The 21,360-nt window shown below is 40.0% G+C and overlaps 1 protein-coding gene across 2 annotated transcripts in view; it reads right to left on the bottom strand.

The window, feature by feature from the left end:
- Window positions 1-19,608, bottom strand: part of LOC114279595 (putative disease resistance protein At1g50180) — a 35,867-nt gene extending 16,259 nt beyond the window's left edge. The window contains exon 1 of one of the 2 annotated variants that reach the window (XR_014333579.1): window positions 19,052-19,457. The gene's annotated coding sequence lies outside the window, so the exon portion shown is untranslated. Of the gene's footprint in view, window positions 1-19,051 lie in introns of both variants that reach the window. The other variant, XM_082875518.1, reaches the window with a different exon arrangement.
- Between the last annotated feature and the right edge of the window lie 1,752 nt (window positions 19,609-21,360).

The following is a 21,360-nucleotide window of genomic DNA, read 5'->3' as shown; positions in this document are numbered from 1 at the left end:
CCACCAGCACAGCTACCACAAGCAGGAGAACCAAGGGTGGTCAATGTAATCCACTCAAGGGTCAATGAAAACGAAATCAGAGGAGAAACCCAGAGGGTAAGACATTTACAGCATATTTATCAAGTCGGGGAAAAGAGACATCGGCCAGAAGAATGCCAAGGGCCAATAATAGCCTTTACTGAAGCCGACCTAGAACTAGTCCAACACCCGCATAATGATGCCTTGGTAGTATCCCTACAAGTCGGGGAGTGCCAAGTTAAACGCATCCTAATAGATCAAGGCAGCTCCTGTGACATCATGTATGTCAGATGTTACAAAGAGCTAGGCCTTCACCCCGATGACCTAGAACAATCAAGCGGCCCGATGGTCGGCTTTAACGGAACGCCGACATGGCCACTGGGTGCAACAAGCTTAGAAGTACAAGCCGGCACTAAGAAGATCAGGACGGAATTCCTGGTAATTGACACACCCTCACCATACAACATCATCTTGGGAAGGCCGTGGTTGCATGCAATGGGGGCAGTCCCCTCGACATTGCATCAACTACTCCGGTTCCCAACAGAGAATGGGATTGAAGAAGTCAGAGGGGATCAACTACAAGCCAAAAATTGCTCCATGGCAGCAATAAAATCCACCTGTAGTGTACAGGAACCAAAAAAAGCAGAAGTTGAAGATGAGGACATGGAAGTCCTGGAAGATGTTGGGAAAGAACCAACCGAGAAAAGCGAAGAGGCGCTAAAGAAAATCCTCGTCCAGGAGGGCGACGAAGAACGATTTTTTCTTCTCGGCTCAGGCTTAGCCAGAGAAGAAGAAAAAGAACTGGAAGATTTTTTAAGGGCAAACATAGAGGCGTTCGCCTGGACACCTTATGAAATGCCTGGCATTGACCCCGAGGTCACTTGCCACAGTCTGAATGTCGACAGATCGGCAAAACCTGTGATTCAACGAGCCAGAAGGCCGACGTTAATGCACGTCGAAGCAGTCGAGGAAGAGGTAGACAGACTCCTTGAAGCCAGGGCCATCCGAGAAGTCCAGTACCCAACGTGGCTGTCCAACACAGTAGTAGTAAAAAAGAAGAATGGCAAGTGGAGGGTTTGTGTAGACTTCACCAGCCTCAACAAAGCTTGCCCGAAAGACAGCTTTCCCTTGCCCAAAATCGACCAACTGGTAGACGCCACCTCGGGACATGAAAGGATGAGTTTTTTAGATGCATACAGAGGGTACCACCAGATTGCTATGTACCCTCCAGATGAGGAGAAGACCGCGTTCATCACCCCGAAAGGCCTGTACTGTTATAGGGTAATGCCTTTTGGGCTGAAAAACGCAGGAGCAACCTATCAGAGGTTAGTGACAAAGATGTTTAAACACCTGATTGGCAAAACGGTAGAAGTTTACATCGATGATATGGTCGTAAAGACCAAGGAATCAAAAGGTCATCTTGCCGACCTAAAAGAGGTCTTTGACATACTCAAAAGATATCGGCTCCGACTCAACGCCTCAAAGTGCGCCTTCGGAGTTGGGTCAGGTAAATTTCTAGGATATCTGGTAACAAGAAAAGGCATTGAAGCCAGCCCAGACCAAATCAAGGTCATCCTGGAACTACAGAGTCCAACATCGGCAAAACAAGTTCAAGTGCTCACTGGAAGGGCCGCAGCCCTAAACCGATTCATCAGCAGAAGCTCAGACAAGTGCAGACCCTTCTTTAACCTGGTGAAAAAAGCCACAGACTTCCTATGGACGGAAGAATGTGAAGCTGCCTTAGCCGACCTAAAAAAGTACTTGACCACAACCCCGGTCCTTTCTAACCCAATCCCAGGGGAGGAATTGTTTTTGTACTTAGCAGTCTCTGAACACGCAGTCAGTGCAGTGCTAATCCGAGAGGAAAAAGGGGAACAGAAGGCTGTCTATTATGTAAGCAAGACTCTGGCTAACGCAGAAACAAGGTACCTACCACTGGAAAAATTAATGCTAGCCTTGGTAATGGCCTCAAAGAAATTGAGCCATTACTTTCAGGCACACAAGATTGTGGTCCTAACAGAGCACCCACTGAAGTCCTTATTACATCAAGGAGACTTAACATGAAGGATAGCAAAATGGGCAGTAATACTAGGCCAGTTTGACCTAGAATTTAGACCAAGAACAGCAATAAAGGGCCAAGTTTTGGCCGACTTCGTCACAGAACTCACACCGGAAGCCATCACACCTCAGGCTCCGTCGAGCCAAGATAAGCATCGGCCCGACAAGGAAAAAGAATTCCAGTCAAAGACAAAAAAGCAAGAGAAAGAAAAGCTCAGACCATGCAGCATCTACATCGGCGATTCATTCAGACTATTCGTCGATGGAAGTTCAAACCGCCAGGGAGCAGGAGCAGGAGTACTGCTGATATCTCCAGATGGAGAAATTGTAGAACAGTCCATCCGTCTGGGGTTCAAAGCCTCCAATAACGAAGCAGAATATGAAGCATTAATTGCAGGGCTAAAGCTAGCAGCAGCAGCAGAGGCAGACGAGGTAATTGTTTTTTGTGATTCACAATTGATTGTTAACCAGTCAACAGGAGAATTTGCAGCCAGAGACGAAAGAATGTCGGCATATGCAAAGGAAGTCATCCGACTGGCAGCCCTATTCCAGAACTGCAGATTACTCCAAGTAAGCCGAGATGACAACACCCACGCCGACGCGTTAGCAAACTTGGCCAGCTCAATTCAAACTGGAAAAACAAGGACAATTATGATCGACTACATGTCGGCCCCGAGCATAGATAAACAGAGCATTGAACAAGAAGCAATGTGCGTGGGCCTTGGACCAAGTTGGATGGATGCAATCATTGCATTCCTAAAAGAGGGGAAGCTGCCAGAAGACCATAAAGAAGCACATAAAATTAGGCTGAAATCGGCCAGATTCAGTTTAACAGCGGAAGGCCATCTCTACAGGAGGTCCTTCACTGGACCACTTTTAAGGTGCTTACATCCTTTGCAGGTTGAAGATTTCCTTTACGAGATTCATGAAGGAATTTGTGGAAGCCACGCAAGGGGCAGATCGTTAGCCCACAGGGCCATTACCCAGGGGTATTGGTGGCCCTACATGCAAAAGGATGCCGAAGCTTATGTAAAGAAGTGTGAACAATGTCAAAAGTTTGCACCTTTGATACATCAGCCAGCTGCCGACCTAAACCCAGCATCCAGCCCCTGGCCGTTTGCCCAATGGGGCATGGATCTGGTTGGACAACTTCCCCAGGCAACTGGGCAGAGAAAATACTTGCTGGTAGCAACAGACTACTTCACAAAATGGATAGAGGCAGAACCTCTTGCCAAAATCCGAGATGTGGATGTCAAGAATTTTATTTGGAGAAACATAATCACCAGATTTGGGATTCCAAGAGCTATAGTTGCCGACAACGGAACACAATTCGACAGCAAACTTATCAAAAACTTTTGTGCAAAATTCAAGATCAAGAATTATTTCTCAACACCAAGTTTTCCTCAAAGCAATGGGCAAGCAGAGGCATCCAACAAAGTAATCCTGGATGGAATAAAGAAGAGGCTCCAGGCAGCAAAAGGAAAGTGGGTGGACGAATTGCCCAACGTACTTTGGGCATATCGGACTACGCTGAGAAGATCAACAGGAGAATCCCCATTCGCCATGGCATATGGCACAGAAGCAGTCATCCCATTGGAGATCGGCATCCCAGGGATCAGAACCCAGGGAGTAGAGAATGGCACCAATGACATACTCTTAGCCCGAGACCTGGATTTATTGGAAGAACGAAGAGAGAAGGCTGCAATTCAGCTCGCAGTATACCAACAACAGCTTGCCAGAGCTTACAACAAGAGAGTCAATCCAAGAGATTTTCAAGTTGGCGACTTAGTCCTAAGAAAAGTCGTCGGGAACAAGAAGGATCCCAGGGAGGGCAAGCTTGGCCCAAACTGGGAAGGACCCTACAGAGTTACTTCAGTACTTGGCAATGGAGCATATCGGCTTGAGGACAATGAGGGCAAAGCATTGCCCAGACCTTGGAATACTTGTAATTTGAAATTTTTCTATCATTAGATAAACATCATTGTTTGGCCGATATTATCAATAAAGTCTTTTCAGAATCCTTTCAACATGTTCGATTGATGCATGGATGTTTTCGAAGACATATCAAACTCAGGCAAAGTTAAGCCGATGTTATTCCCTAATCCACTTGTTGAAATTTGTAGCAATTTACAAGTTGGAATTAAGCTGATTCCTTACCTTCACTTGTTGAAATTTGTAGCAATTTACAAGTTGAAGTTAAGCCGATGTTATTCCCTAATCCACTTGTTGAAATTTGTAGCAATTTACAAGTTGGAATTAAGCTGATTCCTTACCTTCACTTGTTGAAATTTGTAGCAATTTACAAGTTGAAGTTAAGCCGATGTTATTCCTTAATCCACTTGTTGAAATTTGTAGCAATTTACAAGTTGGAATTAAGCTGATTCCTTACCTTCACTTGTTGAAATTTGTAGCAATTTACAAGTTGAAGTTAAGCCGATGTTATTCCTTAATCCACTTGTTGAAATTTGTAGCAATTTACAAGTTGGAATTAAGCTGATTCCTTACCTTCACTTGTTGAAATTTGTAGCAATTTACAAGTTGAAGTTAAGCCGATGTTATTCCTTAATCCACTTGTTGAAATTTGTAGCAATTTACAAGTTGGAATTAAGCTGATTCCTTATCTTCACTTGTTGAAATTTGTAGCAATTTACAAGTTGAAGTTAAGCCGATGTTATTCCTTAATCCACTTGTTGAAATTTGTAGCAATTTACAAGTTGGAATTAAGCTGATTCCTTACCTTCACTTGTTGAAATTTGTAGCAATTTACAAGTTGAAGTTAAGCCGATGTTATTCCTTAATCCACTTGTTGAAATTTGTAGCAATTTACAAGTTGGAATTAAGCTGATTCCTTATCTTCACTTGTTGAAATTTGTAGCAATTTACAAGTTGAAGTTAAGCCGATGTTATTCCTTAATTCACTTGTTGAAATTTGTAGCAATTTACAAGTTGGAATTAAGCTGATTCCTTATCTTCCCTTATTGAAATTTGTCACAATTTACGAAACGAAGATAAGCCGAAGTTATTGCTTAAGTTCTCATAGCAATATGTGGGTTGTTTAAACCCTGGGGAAGATGCTTAAACACTTGTTGAAATTTGTAGCAATTTACAAGTTTATGCTAAGCCGACATATGATCAACCGCCGAGGTATACAGAAAGTTACAGGTTAAAATAAAGGCTAAGTATATTGTTCATTACTTGTTAAAATTTGTAGCAATTTACAAGTGGGTCAGATTAAGATTATCATTTAATACTTAATTGAGAAGAAGCTTGCAAAGTTTACATTCTATATGTTCTATACTTGTTGAAACCTATGAAAAATTTGCAGGATAGTATCTTGCCGAAGTCAAAGTTTTATGGTTATACCCGAGGTATGAAACCCCGAGGAGATTGCACAAAGGAAGCAACATGAGGAAATATGCAAAAATTTCATAAGTACAAGACTATGCAGAAATAGTCAACAGAATATCACAAGATTGGAACATCCAGAAGAAGAACTGTGGCAGTTACATATAGAAGAAATCACGTCGGCCAAAAGAAAGAGTTTTGCATTACCCAGAAAGTAAAAAAGTACAAAGCACAAAAAAGAAAAAAAAAAAAACAGAAAAAAAAGAAGAAGGAAAAAAGTACAAAGGACAATTTTTTCAAGATTCTTCAGCATCAGCCACTGCAGGGACTGGGACCTCAGATGACTCTGGTGGTACCTCCTCGGCCACTTTCTCCGCTTCTATCTCAGCATCAATCTCAGCAATTGTTGACTCAACACTTCTTTCTACCAACAGAAGATTGGATGATAGTTGCCCAGTGGCAGTCTCCTTGGGTGCCCCCTCAGCCCCATCACCCTCCTCATCCAAAGTCAAGTCCATAACCTGCTCAGCAGGAGGAGGGGACTTGGCTTCGGCAGCATTCTTGGGTCTCCTCACCAAGGCGTCACAATCATCTTTTTCTTCATCTTCATCAACGGCCTCGGCCTCAGACTCTGATTCACCTTCAGGAGGAGGAGGAGGAAACGGTAACGGAATAGCGTCGGCCTGACGCAATGGCGAGTCAGCAGGAAGGTCAAGCTTCTTTATCAAGGACATCCAACCAAGGGAAAATCCCCTGTTGCATGCCTGCCTGACTTGAAGCTTGTAGTCTTCTGCGACATCGGCCATACCTTGAGCATAGGCCTTTTCGTCGGCCTCTTTGATTTCGGCCTCTTTTGTAGCCAGAGCTTGCTGAAGTTCTTTCTCCGCTTGGGCCTTCTGAACCTCGGCCTCTCTTTTCTCGGCCTCAGCAACTTTTCTAACGGCCTTAGCAGCTTCGGCTTTCTCAAGAGCTAAAGTTTGAACTTTGGTTGCAGCCTCGGCTTGATCCTCCAACTTTTTCATTTTTGCTTCAAGAGACTTGATCTCTCTCTTCATAGAAGATGCTTCCCTTTTCATATCAACCAACCTTTGACGATTTTCAAAGGATTGCATGGCAAATGAGTGGGCATGTTGAATGGCCTGCAGAAAAACAGAAATGTGAGACAGTACTCTCAGTGAAGAACAGAAGAAAAAAATCACAAGTACAAACAGAAATACTTATTTGAGCAGAATGTTGGAGCATAAGAGCATAATTTTCATACTCACTAAGCTTGCTATTTCGCTCCAAGTCATTTGGTAGAAGAAGAGCAGTGCTAAGGGCGACAGCAACATTAATGTCGTCAGCACTTTCACTAGCCATGATGGGCCTATCCTCCAGGGATAGATCAGGGGCCCAGGGGACGTCGGGCTTCTTCGAAGCCGAGGTCGTCGCAGACGATGACCTTGGCCTCTTTGTTTGTGTAGACCCTGAGGGTTGGCCCTCAGCAGACCTTTTGGTTGAAGTAGAGGCTGATTTTTTGCTTTCAGCTAGCTTCGAAATCGGCAGAGCATCCTCAGCCTCGGCATCTGTAGCCTTGGCCTTAGGCTGAGCCTTTTTTACCCTCTTCGGTTTGGGTGGAAGCATTGATTGCGTTGGTGCGGCTTCGGCGTCAGTTGGAAGGTCGGCGAGAAGATCTTGGACGACAGGCCTTGGACGAACCATTTCGGCTGTTTTTACAAGCTTTCTTCGGCGTTTACGTTCAGGAATTGGTATTAAGTAGGGGGCCGAAGTTGATGGAAGATCGGCTGGGTCAGATGTGGATTCTTGATCTGTTCGGGATGTAGAAGCAGTTAAGGTTGTGGCTGTAGGTGGAGAAAGGCTCTTTTTCCTTTTTCTTGGGGCGTCGGGTAAGGTGGATTTGTATGTAGGGATGAAGTTTAGTAATACTGGGGCTTTTCGTTTATGGATTGGGAGGCCAAGAAGTGTTTTCAGATCTGTTCCTGGGAAGAAGGATTGGCGAAAATTTTTCGGTGGCTGATGAAGATCTGCAAAGAAACAGGCGTCAGAAATAAAGTATTAAAGTCTTAAGTAAAAACAACTAAGTATTGACTCAGGGCTCTTACTCTTGCCCTCTGTAAGTGTTCGAGGAAGAGGGTAGAGGTGGACATCTTCATCTGGGCCAAATTCCCAATTTCCAGAAGCAATAAGAAAATCATCTCCAGCCCCCTTGTTGGAGTCTGGGAGGTCGGCTATAATTTTGTACTGAGTGGATCTCGGCTTAAGGTAATAGACAAAACCCCTATCCTTCAGACCGAGAGGGCACATGGTATAACAATATTGAAGGTCGGCTAGGGTGATTCTAAGGTTTTCTTGCCTAGCTAAGGCAATAATACCGTTAATTACCCTATAGGAATTGATAGTAAGTTGCATAGGGTTCAGCTTATAGAAATGGAGAACTTGACGAAAAAGGGGATCAAGTGGAAGCCGAAGTCCACATTCGGTAAAAGCAACTATTGGAAAAGGCATTGTATGATCTGTGGGCACGATGGTATCATTATCCCCAGCCAATTTAAGATGAACGTCGGCTGGGATAGAGAATTCTTGCCTAAAGTATTCAAGTTTTGTCGGGGTATTTACCCTATGCCTCCACATACCCATTATGTTGGATTAAACTAAGAGGAATATGTTTCAGAAGATGGGCGTTTTTCAGGTTTCCCTAAAGATTAAGGGTTCTATAGACAAATCCCAAATCAATGAAGTATGAAGATAAAAATCGAGGGCACAGATCTGGGGCAGATACAAAAAAGAGAAAACAAAGACGAAGTTTCAGATTCAAGAACAGAGGTATAGTTCTCAGAAACAATAGAGATACAGAAACAAATCAAGAACAGCGGCAAAGAGAATGATGAAAAATCATAAAAGTTCAAGGCATAGCCACAAATTCAAGATACAAATAAAATCAAGACTTCGAGCAAAGATCAGTAATGGCGACAGACAGACAAAAGCACATAAAAAGAATGGAAGAATTAAAGGAAAGGATCTTACCAGGACAAAGGAAGCCGAGGCAATGTCCGCCGAACCCAGAAACCGGTTGCAACAGCAAAGAAGGCTTTGCAAGAATGAGGGGTTAAAAGCAAATCCAGAAGAGAGATTAAGGCGATGGCAGATTCGAAGAAGAATGAGCTTTCAGAGAGAGAAAGAGCAAGAAGACGGAATGAAAAAGTGAAGAAAAGATAGAGGCAAAAAGTTTTGTCAAAAATATGAAACGACGGCAAAATTAGGGTAATCATTACGCCTAGGGTAACGCACGCGTCAGGCGGCGCAGACGAAATGAACAGACAGCTTCAGGCGCGTCACCGACACGCTCCAATAAAGATGAAACACGTAAAAGAAACAGTTAGATATGCATGACAACTCATGCGCATGGGAGAATACGATCGAAGCCTTGTTCTCCGAAGAGAACACGTCGGCTGAAAATAGATAATCTTGGCAAAATAGATTTTGAGCCATTACTCAGAATAGAAGTGACAAAATTTCGGAATAGGTTCCATCACCTCAGAATGCCGAGGTAATAGAACCTAGGGGGCAGTTGTGGGGATATATTTTCAGATTACCAACACGTGGCATGGTGACGCCGACGTGTCAGCCGAGGTGCCACGTGCCTTGGTAGTTAAGCCGAGGTAATCTCGGAGAAGCCGAGGTCATCTCCAAAGATATCGGAATCCGAGATAAGGGGCAAGAGTCCTAAGGCACAAAGAAGATTGAACCAAGATAAGGATAAAACTCTCAAGGAGTTTATCTTTATCACTTAAAAGAGTCCAGAGTAAGCAGTGAACTAGAGTTCATAGAAGTCATACTTCTAGTGGGACTTGGATTGAGTATATTATAAAAGAGAGGCACCCCCGTGGGTCTAATGTATGTAATTTATACTTTGAGTATTCAATTTAGTACTTGATTATCTTTGAGAGATATACTGACTTGATCGTCGGAGTGCCCCCGGGTGGAAGAACCACCGCCAGAGCTTTTTCCTTCTGTTACAGGTTGCTTAAGCCATCTATTCTGCTTGTGCTCTCCAGCTGATCACTAAACGGGCAGTGTGGTCAGATTTTCACCCACACAACTATATGCCATTTGAAGATATATAAGGAAATTTTTTTTACTTGTACCGTCCCTTGTGGGCCTGTTATTAGCCACCACATTATAAAATCTACCACTACACCTAAGCTCTCATCATATCAATTCATCACCTTTTATGTTAATACTAGAATACCCCATTATCAAAAAATAATAACTATAATAAATTTATTACAATTATTATTATTGTGCCCAATAATTAAAATAATAATAATTAGAGGTTGGACCATATTATCAGTGCCCTGTAAAACCAATGTTTTAGGGGCAGCCAATCAATTAGCTCCACAATATAATTTTTCTGTTCTTTCCCCTTATCTCACGTTGCTTCCCTTGTGTCTTTTGTTGGAAATGGTTGGGAAAATTCTGGGTAAACCAGAATTTTTTTCTAACTTTGGCCTAATTTTTAGGTGGGATCCGTGCGTTGATTTTCGCAGGTCAAAGTGGTAACGCGTTCTATGCTGCGTTGAGATTCACGTGGTATATTTGGTCGCTCAAAACCATTATCGAGTGAATGAGAAATTGAAACCAAAGTGTGCTTCATGAAAATGGAGTTTTGGTGAAAAATCCTTAAAAGTTGAAAAGTGGCTTGTCCCACATTGATTTGGTGGGAAGTTTTGCGTGGGTTTATAAGGCATGAGATTGGAACTTGGGGTGTGCCCCAAGGGGTACCTAAGTTTTGTAGAGAGGGAGGTTATGGGCTAGACCCATTGGACCCAAAAATCACCACATGCGCGCACCACTGTCCAGGCGGGCTGGGCTTTTGGGCCCAATACTAATTTTTTTGGACCAAAAATATTTGAATTTAAATTTTATTTTTTGAAATAAAATTTGTCCAAAAATTAATTTCGAATTTCTGTCCAGATTTAAATTTTAAATTCAAATTGTTGCACCTCTTCACAGACAGATTCGAGTCTGTCCAAACTGAATTTGTTCTGGTCAAATTCAAATCAAAACAGGTTCTTGAATTGGTTGAAATTCAAACCAAATAGTGCCTATCTGTTTAATTTAAATTGAACAGGTATTGTACTTGTTTAATTGAAAATTAGCAGCCACCAAGCCACCACTTCATCTTATAAATAGACTAGTCCCTCATTTGGATTTTACTCCAATTTTCGTACTTGACCTGTGCTATAATTCTCTACATTTTGTTGCACTTAATTTCCGTAAGAAAGAGTGTAAACACTTAGTGTGTTCGTTAGGCAAATAATTTGTAGTGCTGCTATTGTTTGTAGTTAGTTGATCATTTCATCTTGGCAGACAGACGTCCACATTCTGAAAGCACCGTGGAGAGGACGAATCTGTCTTAAGGATACAGTGTCAAACACTGGACTTGATCAGATTATTATTCAAAGAAATTAATCAAGTAAGTTATTTAATTTATTATTCTGTTTTATTTGTTTATTTAAATCAGATTTTAATTTTATTTTTGTAACAAAATAAAATCTGTTTTTATTTATTTAATTTTATTTCTAATTTGATTTTTGTAATCAAACAATTTTCTCTCATTTCCTTTATTTCTTTTATATTCTGTTTGTTGTTAAGTACACAAACAGAATTAATTAATTACAGTGAAGATTGTCCAACATCTCCTACCTGCTATCAGTGCTTCCATCATAGACCACCTATGTTACATGGACTCAAGCATGGGGTGCCAGGTGCAGGTGAGTATATAGAGGGTGGACCTATCAAACCTCTCTCGGTAAAGAAGAATACTATTTTTCTATTTCTAATATGTTATGTGAGATTAATTCGTGTTATATATAACATATAGTGTCAAAAATAAATTTATAAGAAGTGTCCAATGCAAAGTATCGGATATTGTTAGAAAAAATCTGATTTGGGTGCACAATCGACAGTCAACAAGCAAACCAATTTTCACAAACAACAAGATCAAGCAATGTGGTTGTGTGTCTTAATGCCTTGACAGATTCAATGACTTTTTTGAAAGTTTACTTCCTAAAGAAACAAAGCAGAATGTAACAAAAAATTGATTGATAATGATAAAACTTGTCACTCAACCATAAAGATTAAATTACAAGTTAATAAACATTACAACTGACAGAGGTTTTCAAGTACTGAAATGCTACTGTTATTACTATTGTTACTGCTAACTACAAGAACTGCTACTCCTAAAACATATTGAACTACTTCTAGATTTCTCAGGTTGAGAGTTGGATTTTTCTGTCCTCTTTCCTTCGAATCTCCAACCTTTATGCTACTGGCCCTACTGTTCATTTGCTGACACGCGCCCCACCACGGAGCCAATTATTTCCACTTCTTGCACAACTGCCCATGATCTTCATAACCGCTTGTAACTGTCTCCTCTGCTGTAACTCTCTCTTTTACTTCAGTCTATACAAACACACCACGTGCCCTGCATCAGTTACATGCCTAACTTCAAGGCTCCACTCCTGGGCCACGTTTGACCATACCTCTTTGCGCTACCAGATGAATCGACAAAAGAAAGCTGCCTCTGCCACCTCTATTACCTTGACTGCCTTTCTCTTGTTATCTGTTCTGCATTCTAAGACCCACGCCCTACTACAAAACTCATTGCTTCACTCACTCCTATCATCCACTGGATCAGCTCTCTATGCTTTGTTATGCTTATCGATAGAGAAAACAATTTTTAGTACCAACAGATACATATCTCACACCTTTGTCTAAATGTCGAATGTTCGACACTGGTAACATAGCATACTACCACCCAGGGACAAACTCAGTGTTGTGCCTAGGAGGTAGAAAACAATCTCACAAGTAAGAACACACAGTGATTTATGTGGTTCGGCAAATCGCCTACGTCCATGGCCAGCGGATTTCACTATATCGAGTGAAATACAAAGATTACAAAGGAGATACACTCTGATAATTGTTTTTTTCTCTATTTCAACTCCTTCCTTGGCCTCTCTATTTATACACTCAACAGAAGGTGAAGAGGTTGGCTGGCCTTGCACATGGCCAACTGTTCCTTCACAAAAGTGGTCGTCCACCTTTGTGACTTGTCGGTTGGCAAGTTGTGTTGCTGCGTTGGCTTCATATAGAGAAGAGATCACTCCTCACATGGGGTGATCTCCAACAAATCACCCCCTCAACCCATGTAAGTAGTTCGGCTGAATCTTAGCCCAATCTTCAACAAATCTCCACCTTGGCGAGGATTCTCTTATCCAACATAGTGATCGATTAACACTGTCATGCACCCGAAGGTGCTCAGTTCCGAGAGATGTTGACCAAGTCCAAACATTGTTGGAACTGGATCCTAGAAACCACTTTTGTGAGCATATCAGCCAGATTATTTGCAGTACTAATCTTTTGAAGCAGAATATCCCATTCATTCACAATTTCTCGGATGAAATAGAAACGGACATCAATGTGCTTGGTGCGGGAATGATGAACCTGGTTCTTTGCCAAACAAATGGCACTCTGATTGTCACAGTCACCTCAACGTGCTTCTGAATAATATCCAAGTCCTCAATCAACCCATGTAGCCAAATAGCTTCCTTTAAGGCTTCCATCATTGCTATGTACTCTACTTTTGTAGTAGACAGAGCCACCGTTGATTGAAGCGTTGACCTCCAACTCACTGGCCCTTTAGCAAGTGTAAATAAATACCCTGTTGTTGATCGGCGTTTGTCCAAGTCACCAGCATAATCTGAGTCCACATATCCAACCAAATTCTGTCCGAGTCGGTTATCTTTCTCGAACTTCAATCCCAGATTAATCGTGCCATGTATGCACCTTAGGATCCATTTCACTACCTGCCAGTGACCTTTTCCTGGATCATGCATATACCTGCTTACCATACTCACAGCATGTGAGATATCAGGCCTTGTACAAACCACAGCATACATTAATGTACCAACTGCATTTGCATATGGAACTTGTGCCATATGCTTCCATTCTTCTTCTGTGCGTGGAGACATTAAAGCACTAAGCTTGAAATGAGGGGCCAATGGTGTACTCACAGCTTTTGTTTTCCCATTTATGCCAAATTTGTCTAACACCTTTTCAAATATTGAGTTTGTGTCAGATGAACCGTGCCCTTCTTCCTGTCTCTCTTGATCTCCATGCCAAGAATTTTCTTTGCTTCTCCCAAATCCTTCATTTCAAACTCTCTTGCTAACTGTGCCTTAAGTTTGTCAATCTCCTCATTGCTCTTTGATGCAATTAACATATCATCTACATATAAGAGCAAAGAGATGAAGGACCTATCTGGAAGCTTACGAAAATATACACAATGATCAAATTGACTTCTTGTGTATTCTTTCTCTCTCATGAATCGATCAAATCTCTTGTATCACTATCTCGGGGACTGCTTCAATCTGTATAACGATTTGTTCAGCTTACAGGCCCAATTCTCTTTTCCAACAACTTTGAAACCATTTGGTTGGGACATGTATATCTCCTCTTCAAGATCTCCATGTAAAAAGGCAATTTTGACATCGAGTTGGGCAAGCTCGAGATCAAACTGTGCAACCAAAGCTAGCAAGATATGAATAGACGTGTGCTTCACAACAGGTGAGAATACCTCATTGTAGTCTATTCCTTCCTTTTGGGCATAGCCTTTAGTTACCAATTTGGCTTTGAATCTGATGTTGTTTTTGCCTGGGATGCCTTCCTTCTTGGTGTAAACCCACTTACACCCAATTGCTTTCTTTCCCTTTGGAAGTTGCACCAACTCCCAAGTCTGGTTCTTGTGAAGTGACTCGATCTTTTCATCCATAGCCTCCTTCCATTTGACACTTTCTGCATTCTGTAGGCTTCTTTGAAAGTGTAAGGAACATTGTCTTCAATGATTGAAAATGCATAGGCTACCATATCGGCCATCCAACTGGGTTGCTTAGTAACCATTTTTCCTTTCCTGATTGCAATGGGTTCTGATTGTTGTGGGGCCTCTGGATTTTCATTTTCATCTGAACTCTCTTCAGAGCTATCTATTGAGCCTTCTTCAGGATGGTTGATTAGTTGAATAGTCTTTGCTGGAGTCTCAAACTCCACCTGCACTGACTTCTTCAATGCTTCATCATTTTCTTGAGGATTTGGTTGCTTCAGCATTGTAGCTTCATCAAAGGTAACGTCTCTTTTAGTGACAACTTTCTTTGATTCAGGGCGCCAGAGTCTGTATCCCTTGACACCGTCACTAAAGCCTAAGAAGACAGCTTTCTTGGCTCTAGGATCTAACTTAGATTCTGTAACATGAAAATAGGCTGGACATCCGAAGATACGTAGCTGATCATAATCAATAGCTGGCACTCCTGACCATACCTCCATGGGAGTCTTGCTATCTAGTGCTGCAGCAGGTAGTCTGTTGACAAGGTGACGAGCATAGTTCAATCTCTCGCCCCAAAATGCCTTGCTCAATCCTGAATGTGATAGCATACACTAGACTTTCTCCACCAAAGTGCAGTTCATGCATTCTGCAACTCCATTTTGCTGCGGTGTTCCAGGAATTATGAAATGTCTCACTATCTCTTCATTTTGGAAAACCTCAAAGAAGGGATCTGATGTGTATTCCCCTCCTTTATCAGATCTGAGCTTCTTGATCTTTTTGCCTGTCTGGGTCTCAATCATTTTCTTCTACATAAAAAAGATTTCTAATACTTCATCTTTATGCTTTATTGTGTAAACCCATACTCTTCTTGAAAAATCATCAATGAACGACACAAAGTAGTGTTTACCTCCAAACGAAGCATTCTTGGAAGGACCCCATACATCGATGTGAACGTAGTCTAGACTCCCTTTGGTACGATGAATAGCAGTACCAAACTTGATTCTTGTTTGCTTGCCCAGTACACAATGCTCGCAGAACTCAAGCTTCCCAGTTTTGTCGCCTTTCAACAGGCCTTGCTTTACCAATCCTTATCAAGCCTTTTCTCCAGTATGCCTTAAGCGCATGTGCCAAAGTCTAGAAGTGTCTGACGCATCATCCTCTGAGCTGGTGGAGACAGCCACTCTCCCTGTGACTATAGAGCTGTCTAGGAAATATAAATTTCCTTTTTGAGTGCCCTTCATTGCAACAAATGCTCCTCTAACAACTTTGAGGACTCCACCTTCCACAGTTACTCTGTAACCTTTGGAGTCTAAAACTCCCATTGAGATGAGATTCTTCGTCAAATCTGGTACATACCAAACATCTTCAAGAATTCTGATTGTTCCATCATGTATCTTCAATCGAATTGTTTCAATCCCTTTTGTCTGGCAAGCTTGGTCGTTGCCCATCAGTATAACTCCTCCATCGTACTCTCGTAAGCTCGAGAACTAGTGCTTGTTAGGACACATGTGGTAGGAACATCCGGAATCTAAAATCCATTCATCAGACTGGCCAAGTGATGAAACTGTAAAGGCTGATCCTTCACCATTATCTCCATCTTGTGCAATGTTCACCTTTTCTTCTTTTTTGTCTTTATTGGGACAATCTTTTGCCCAATGCCCCTTCTGGCGACAAGCAGCATACTCGTCTTTTGCAAGACGTCTTCTATCTGATGATTTCCCTTTGGTTTTTGAGCGAGACTTTCCTCGCCCTGTATATCTTCTGTTATTCGTCCTGTCTCTGACTGTCAATGCCTCGGATGTTGAGTCCCTGTTTGCAGATTTATCTTTCCTTCTGAACTCATTATTTACCAAGGCGTTTGAAACATCAACATACTTGATCTTTTCCTTACCGTACAATAAAGTGGTGGTGAGATGATCATATGTGCCAAGCAAGGAATTCAACAGTAACAGTGCTTTATCTTCATCATCAATGTGATCATCCAAAATTTTCAAATCGGTAAGAATTTTGTTAAAATTGTTAGGTGTTCGTTCATCAAAATACTTTTCTTATAGTCGAAACGAAACAACCTCTTCTTCAAGTAGAGCCGGTTCTCAATGCTCTTTGTCATGAACTTGTCTTCCAGCGCCTTCCAAAGCTCCTTCGCAATATCATATTCTGTGAAAGCATACTTCTCCTCTTTTGCAAGGCAAAGTCGGATGGAACTGTAAACTAAGAGATTCACTTTCTCCCATTCTATCCCGTCCAGGTCATCTAGTTTGTCTCCTAAAGCGAAGTGCAGGTTCATTTGGACAAGCATATCTTTAACTTCGCATCTCTATATGCCGAAGTTGTTACTTCCATCAAACTTTTCTACCTTGAACTTAGCATGGGACACCGGGGTCCAATGCCTAGAGTTGTTTGCAGCTGCGGGGCTGCTTGTAGACTCGGCTGATCTCCTTTTTGTAAATTCTGTCATTGAGACTTTTAAAAAATCTCCACTACAACAATAGCGTACGCTTGAAATGCCTGAACACGGCAAATTCTAAGTTCCCGAAAACTTCACTGAAAATTCGAGTCCGAATCTCAAAAAACGAAATCTGCGGTTGTGTCCGGAATGGTTGATTTAGCCAGAAAAGCACTTTCTCCATCTCTCCAGGGACCTCAATGAAATTTCTCTAAATTCAGGGGCCAAATTGTAATTTTCCAAAACTCTGGGGACCTTACTTCAATTAATAGAAGTTTCAAGGGATAAATTGCAATTTTAGCAAGATTAGGGGCTGAAATGCAATTTACCAAACTTTTAGGGGCCTCCCTGCAATTTCAAAAAGTTTGGCTGACTGGGATTAATGACCTGGCAGATGCGACAGTTGAGCTGGTGGTGACGTGGCTCAACACGTGGCAGTGACCTTGCTGACACCTGGCGTTGATGTGGCAGCTTCCAAAAAATGAATTGGAAATTTGTTTTGGAAAGATTTTGAACCCTTCACCCAAGGCTTCAAACCAAGTCTCCCACCACTCTACCACATGTTTACTTGTGCTATGTTAGTGCACAAGTAAATACTTAAAGCCTTTAGAACAGATTGACTTTTTCAGCCTTTGCTTTTTCGCTGGATTGTACTTTCTGCGAGTCTCCGACCGTACTCCGTCAAGCGCGTGAGGACGCGTAAAGTGTCCTCGTGGGTTGGTCTTTCCAGATATGAACTCCTCTCGTCGAGGCGTCGTCCTGGTAGGCTGAAAATTGAATTTCGACAACTTCGAAATTTTAAGTTTACAGAAAATTGCTCTGCTTTTCGTACAACAATGCTCTGATACCAATTTTTTGTGCCTAGGAGGTAGAAAACAATCTCACAAGTAAAAACACACAATGATTTACATGGTTCAGCAAATCGTCTACGTCCACGGGCAGCGAATTTCACTATATTGAGAGAAATACAAAGATTACAAAGGAGACACACTCTGATAGTTGTTTTTTTTTTCTCTATTTCAACTCTTCCCTTGGCCTCTCTATTTATACACTCAATAGAAGGTGGAGAGGTTGGCTGGCCTTGCACATGGCCAACTGTTCCTTCACCAAAGTGGCCGTCCACCTTTGTAACTTGTCGATTGACAAGCTGTGTTGCTACGTTGGTTTCATATAGAGAAGAGATCACTCCTCACATGGGGTGATCTCCAACAAATCACCCTTCAACCCATGTGAGTAGTTCGGCTGAATCTTTAGACCAATCTTCAACACTTAGCAAGAGACCACCATAGACCAACTGAAAGATTGTCTTCAACAGTGTTATAAGTACTATAAATGTCCTTTGTATAGCAAATAAACAGCCCCTGGCCTCCCAGCCAAAAGGCTGTTAGAAGAATGCCAAACAATAAATAAAGCATTCTTAAGTAATTTCTTTCCCTGATTTTTTTTTATATAAATAGCACTACAAGAATGTTCTTAGAGTTGTATCTCTTTAATAATTGATTACAGTTGTAACATGTACTTAATTTGTTATCTTTAAATTGAATTGTTCCCAATAAATCAGAAGTTGATAAAGAGGCCCTTCAAAAAATAGTTGTTAGCAACAGTTAAAACAATTCAACATACCAAAAACATGTCATATGCATGAATATATGTTGAATTATTTTAATTATGCACACATGTATAAAAAATTGTTTATTTTTTATAAAAATTTATGAATAATAATATAAATTCTGTGGATCATGTTTATTTCTAAAATAATAGTGACAAATTATAAGATAAATTAAACCTGCCACCACAAACACCACCACCACAAGCCACCCCACAAACACAACTGGCTGCCATTCACAGGAAAACCGTAAGGGTCTGTTTGCTTTGGGAAATGGGTGTTGGGATTGGATTAGGATAGAGGTAGGGACTATAACATTAATAAGGATAAATTATACTACACCCCTTCTATAATTATGAAATAACACTGCAACCCTTCTATTGGTTAACACCGTTTAGTACATGTACAATGGTGAAATATCGATAACACCCTTGTTTGAGATGTTAATTTTCGTTTTGTAAAAAGAATACACAGAAAGAACTGCGAAGAATTCTAATTGTAATTCAAGAAATGCAAACAAACCTAATGACAAATACAAAAGATTTGCTATTTCCATTAGCAAATTATCAATAATAAATGAAACTTGTTGAATGAAAGCCACCACCAAAAGTACCCAGAATCACAAACCCCCAATAGTGCTCTCACATAATATAGATGAGAGATGAAAGACAGAGATGGAGAGGGAGAAGAGGGATACCCAGATTTGGTGATCCCACATCACTAGCTCCTTTCATCTAAACCATAACAGAGGACCCATCGATGCAAGACTCTCTCTCTCTCTCTCTATCAATGATTTCATTGATGAAGACCCATCCATGGGCGAAGAAGGTAGAAGAGTCGAACTAGCAGCATGATGGAAGTAGATTGGGGGCTGAGGTGCTGCGATACAATGGAGGCAGAGAGGTGTGTGACAATAATATTTTCCTTCTACGCTTTAGCAGCATTCTATCTATTTGTAAATCTTGTTGATACCTTTGCTTTGAATGATTTTTACATAGAAAATGACTCTCACTTTATAGGTTATGCTTGGAATTTGATCATTAATATGCATGTGTGAATTGATGAATATATTTGAACATCTCCCTGACCAAATAGCATTGAGGACTTTTTTGCTGGGTTGAGTTTCTTAGGCAAATTGGGTTGACCTTTTGTTTTTTTAATTTTTTGGATTGAATTTTATGACTTTTATAAGAAAAAAATGTGAAATAATTATAATTTGAATGTAATGTTTTGACCTAATTTGGAAATTTCGTCTTTTTAGTTTTTATTACTTTTTTGAGTCACCATACCTCTTTATTTTTTTATATATTTTTGGTAAAATACATAATAAAAATATATATGTGTAAAAGATTTATTAATTTTATATAATTTTATTTTTGATGAATAGAAATAATTTTTTAAAATCTAAAAATATTTTTTTGACATTTATTTTGTCAAATTAGTTTATATTTTATTAAATTGATAATTTTGCCTTTGAAATTGAGCAATAGTATATACAATTGTTCTTATTTGAAATAAAATTCAAAATTTAAAATCAAATATGTTACAATAAAAAAGTCAAGGACCAAAGTGATACAAACCCTAAACTATCGGGACTTTTAATATAATTCGCCCTAAATATTTCTTATATAATTCATAATTTATTCAGTAAATATTTTTAGATATGCAAAGTATTATACAGAATTTCATTAGGGTCACAGGCATGACAATCACATAGTGCTACACATAATTCCACCCATGTAGTTTAGCGTAATTCATGGTTGAGAAATCGTTTTAATTCTGAAAAAAACTAGAGATTTTAAAAACTTTATCTAATCTTTTACTAAATATATCTCATATGAATTTATGCCTAAAAGTTAAACGAAGAGGTTAATATACATACTTTTTCTTTAAAAGTCAAATCATATGACCTGTTATATGTGTAAAAAGAGCAATGTTTGAGATCCTTAATTTTTTTATTATAATTTTACTCATAATGATATGTTATGATAAGTGTCAACTTTTGATTTGTTACAAATTCTCTTACTACATCATTATAGGTATATTTGTGAGTCAAATGTATAAGTCTCTAACATTACTCATGTATGGAAAAATGAATTTAAACATTAATTTGATTCATAATCATCATCACTGTGTTCAAATTATTATGGATCATAAACAAATTAAAAATTTTACTATACACACCCCTTGAAAGGCATGGAGCATATGCACTTATAATTATGTCATTTTCTTCTTTAGTTATAATTATTTTTTTCTTTAGTTATGATATTATTTTAATTATAACTCATAAGAGCATCTCCAACGGTAGTAGGCATTTTACCTATCTAAATATTACTATAAAGTATATATTTTATTTTACCTATCAACTATTTTATGTTTTTACTCCAACCATACTCTTTATTTTAGCTATTTATCCAAATACTATTAATTTTATAGAATGCCACGTCAACAACAAAGATGGAGGGAAATGATCCTAATGATTGAATACATTTTGCCTAGCGTTGAAGGCTAGCTACATGTAGCTAGTGAATATGAGTTAAGCCAAAATGCCTAATCATATGCCTAGTGCATTGGAATTGAAAAAAGTGAATCACACTAGGCATTTTAACTAACAAGTATTATATGCCTAGTGCATTGGAGATGCTCTAAGATCTTTAGTTATGCCTCATGTGGTGTTTGGTTATGATTATTTATTTATTTATTTATTTGTAATTATAACTTATAAAATATTAAATTGTGTCATTTTCTTCTTTAATTATAAGGTGCATATAGTACATATTTTTTAAAGAGTGTATACCATACTCATTCTCTAAACAAATACTATTAAGTTTGGGCAAACTTCACTTTACCCCTGTAGTTTGGGTCAAGTGCGGTTTACCCCTATGACATTCAAAAATCACTACATAACCTCCTGTAGTTTATGGAATAAAACGCACTGTTAGTTTTTTTTGGTCTAAGATAGCAAAATATGAAAGCCACGCGCTTCTATAGAGAGTGAGTCCGCTT

This window comes from Camellia sinensis, chromosome 6 (assembly GCF_055761805.1).
Source record: "Camellia sinensis isolate YWXY chromosome 6, ASM5576180v1, whole genome shotgun sequence".
NCBI lineage: Eukaryota > Viridiplantae > Streptophyta > Magnoliopsida > Ericales > Theaceae > Camellia > Camellia sinensis.
Note: the sequence above shows the minus strand (reverse complement) of the source record. Positions and strands in the feature narration are given on the sequence as shown.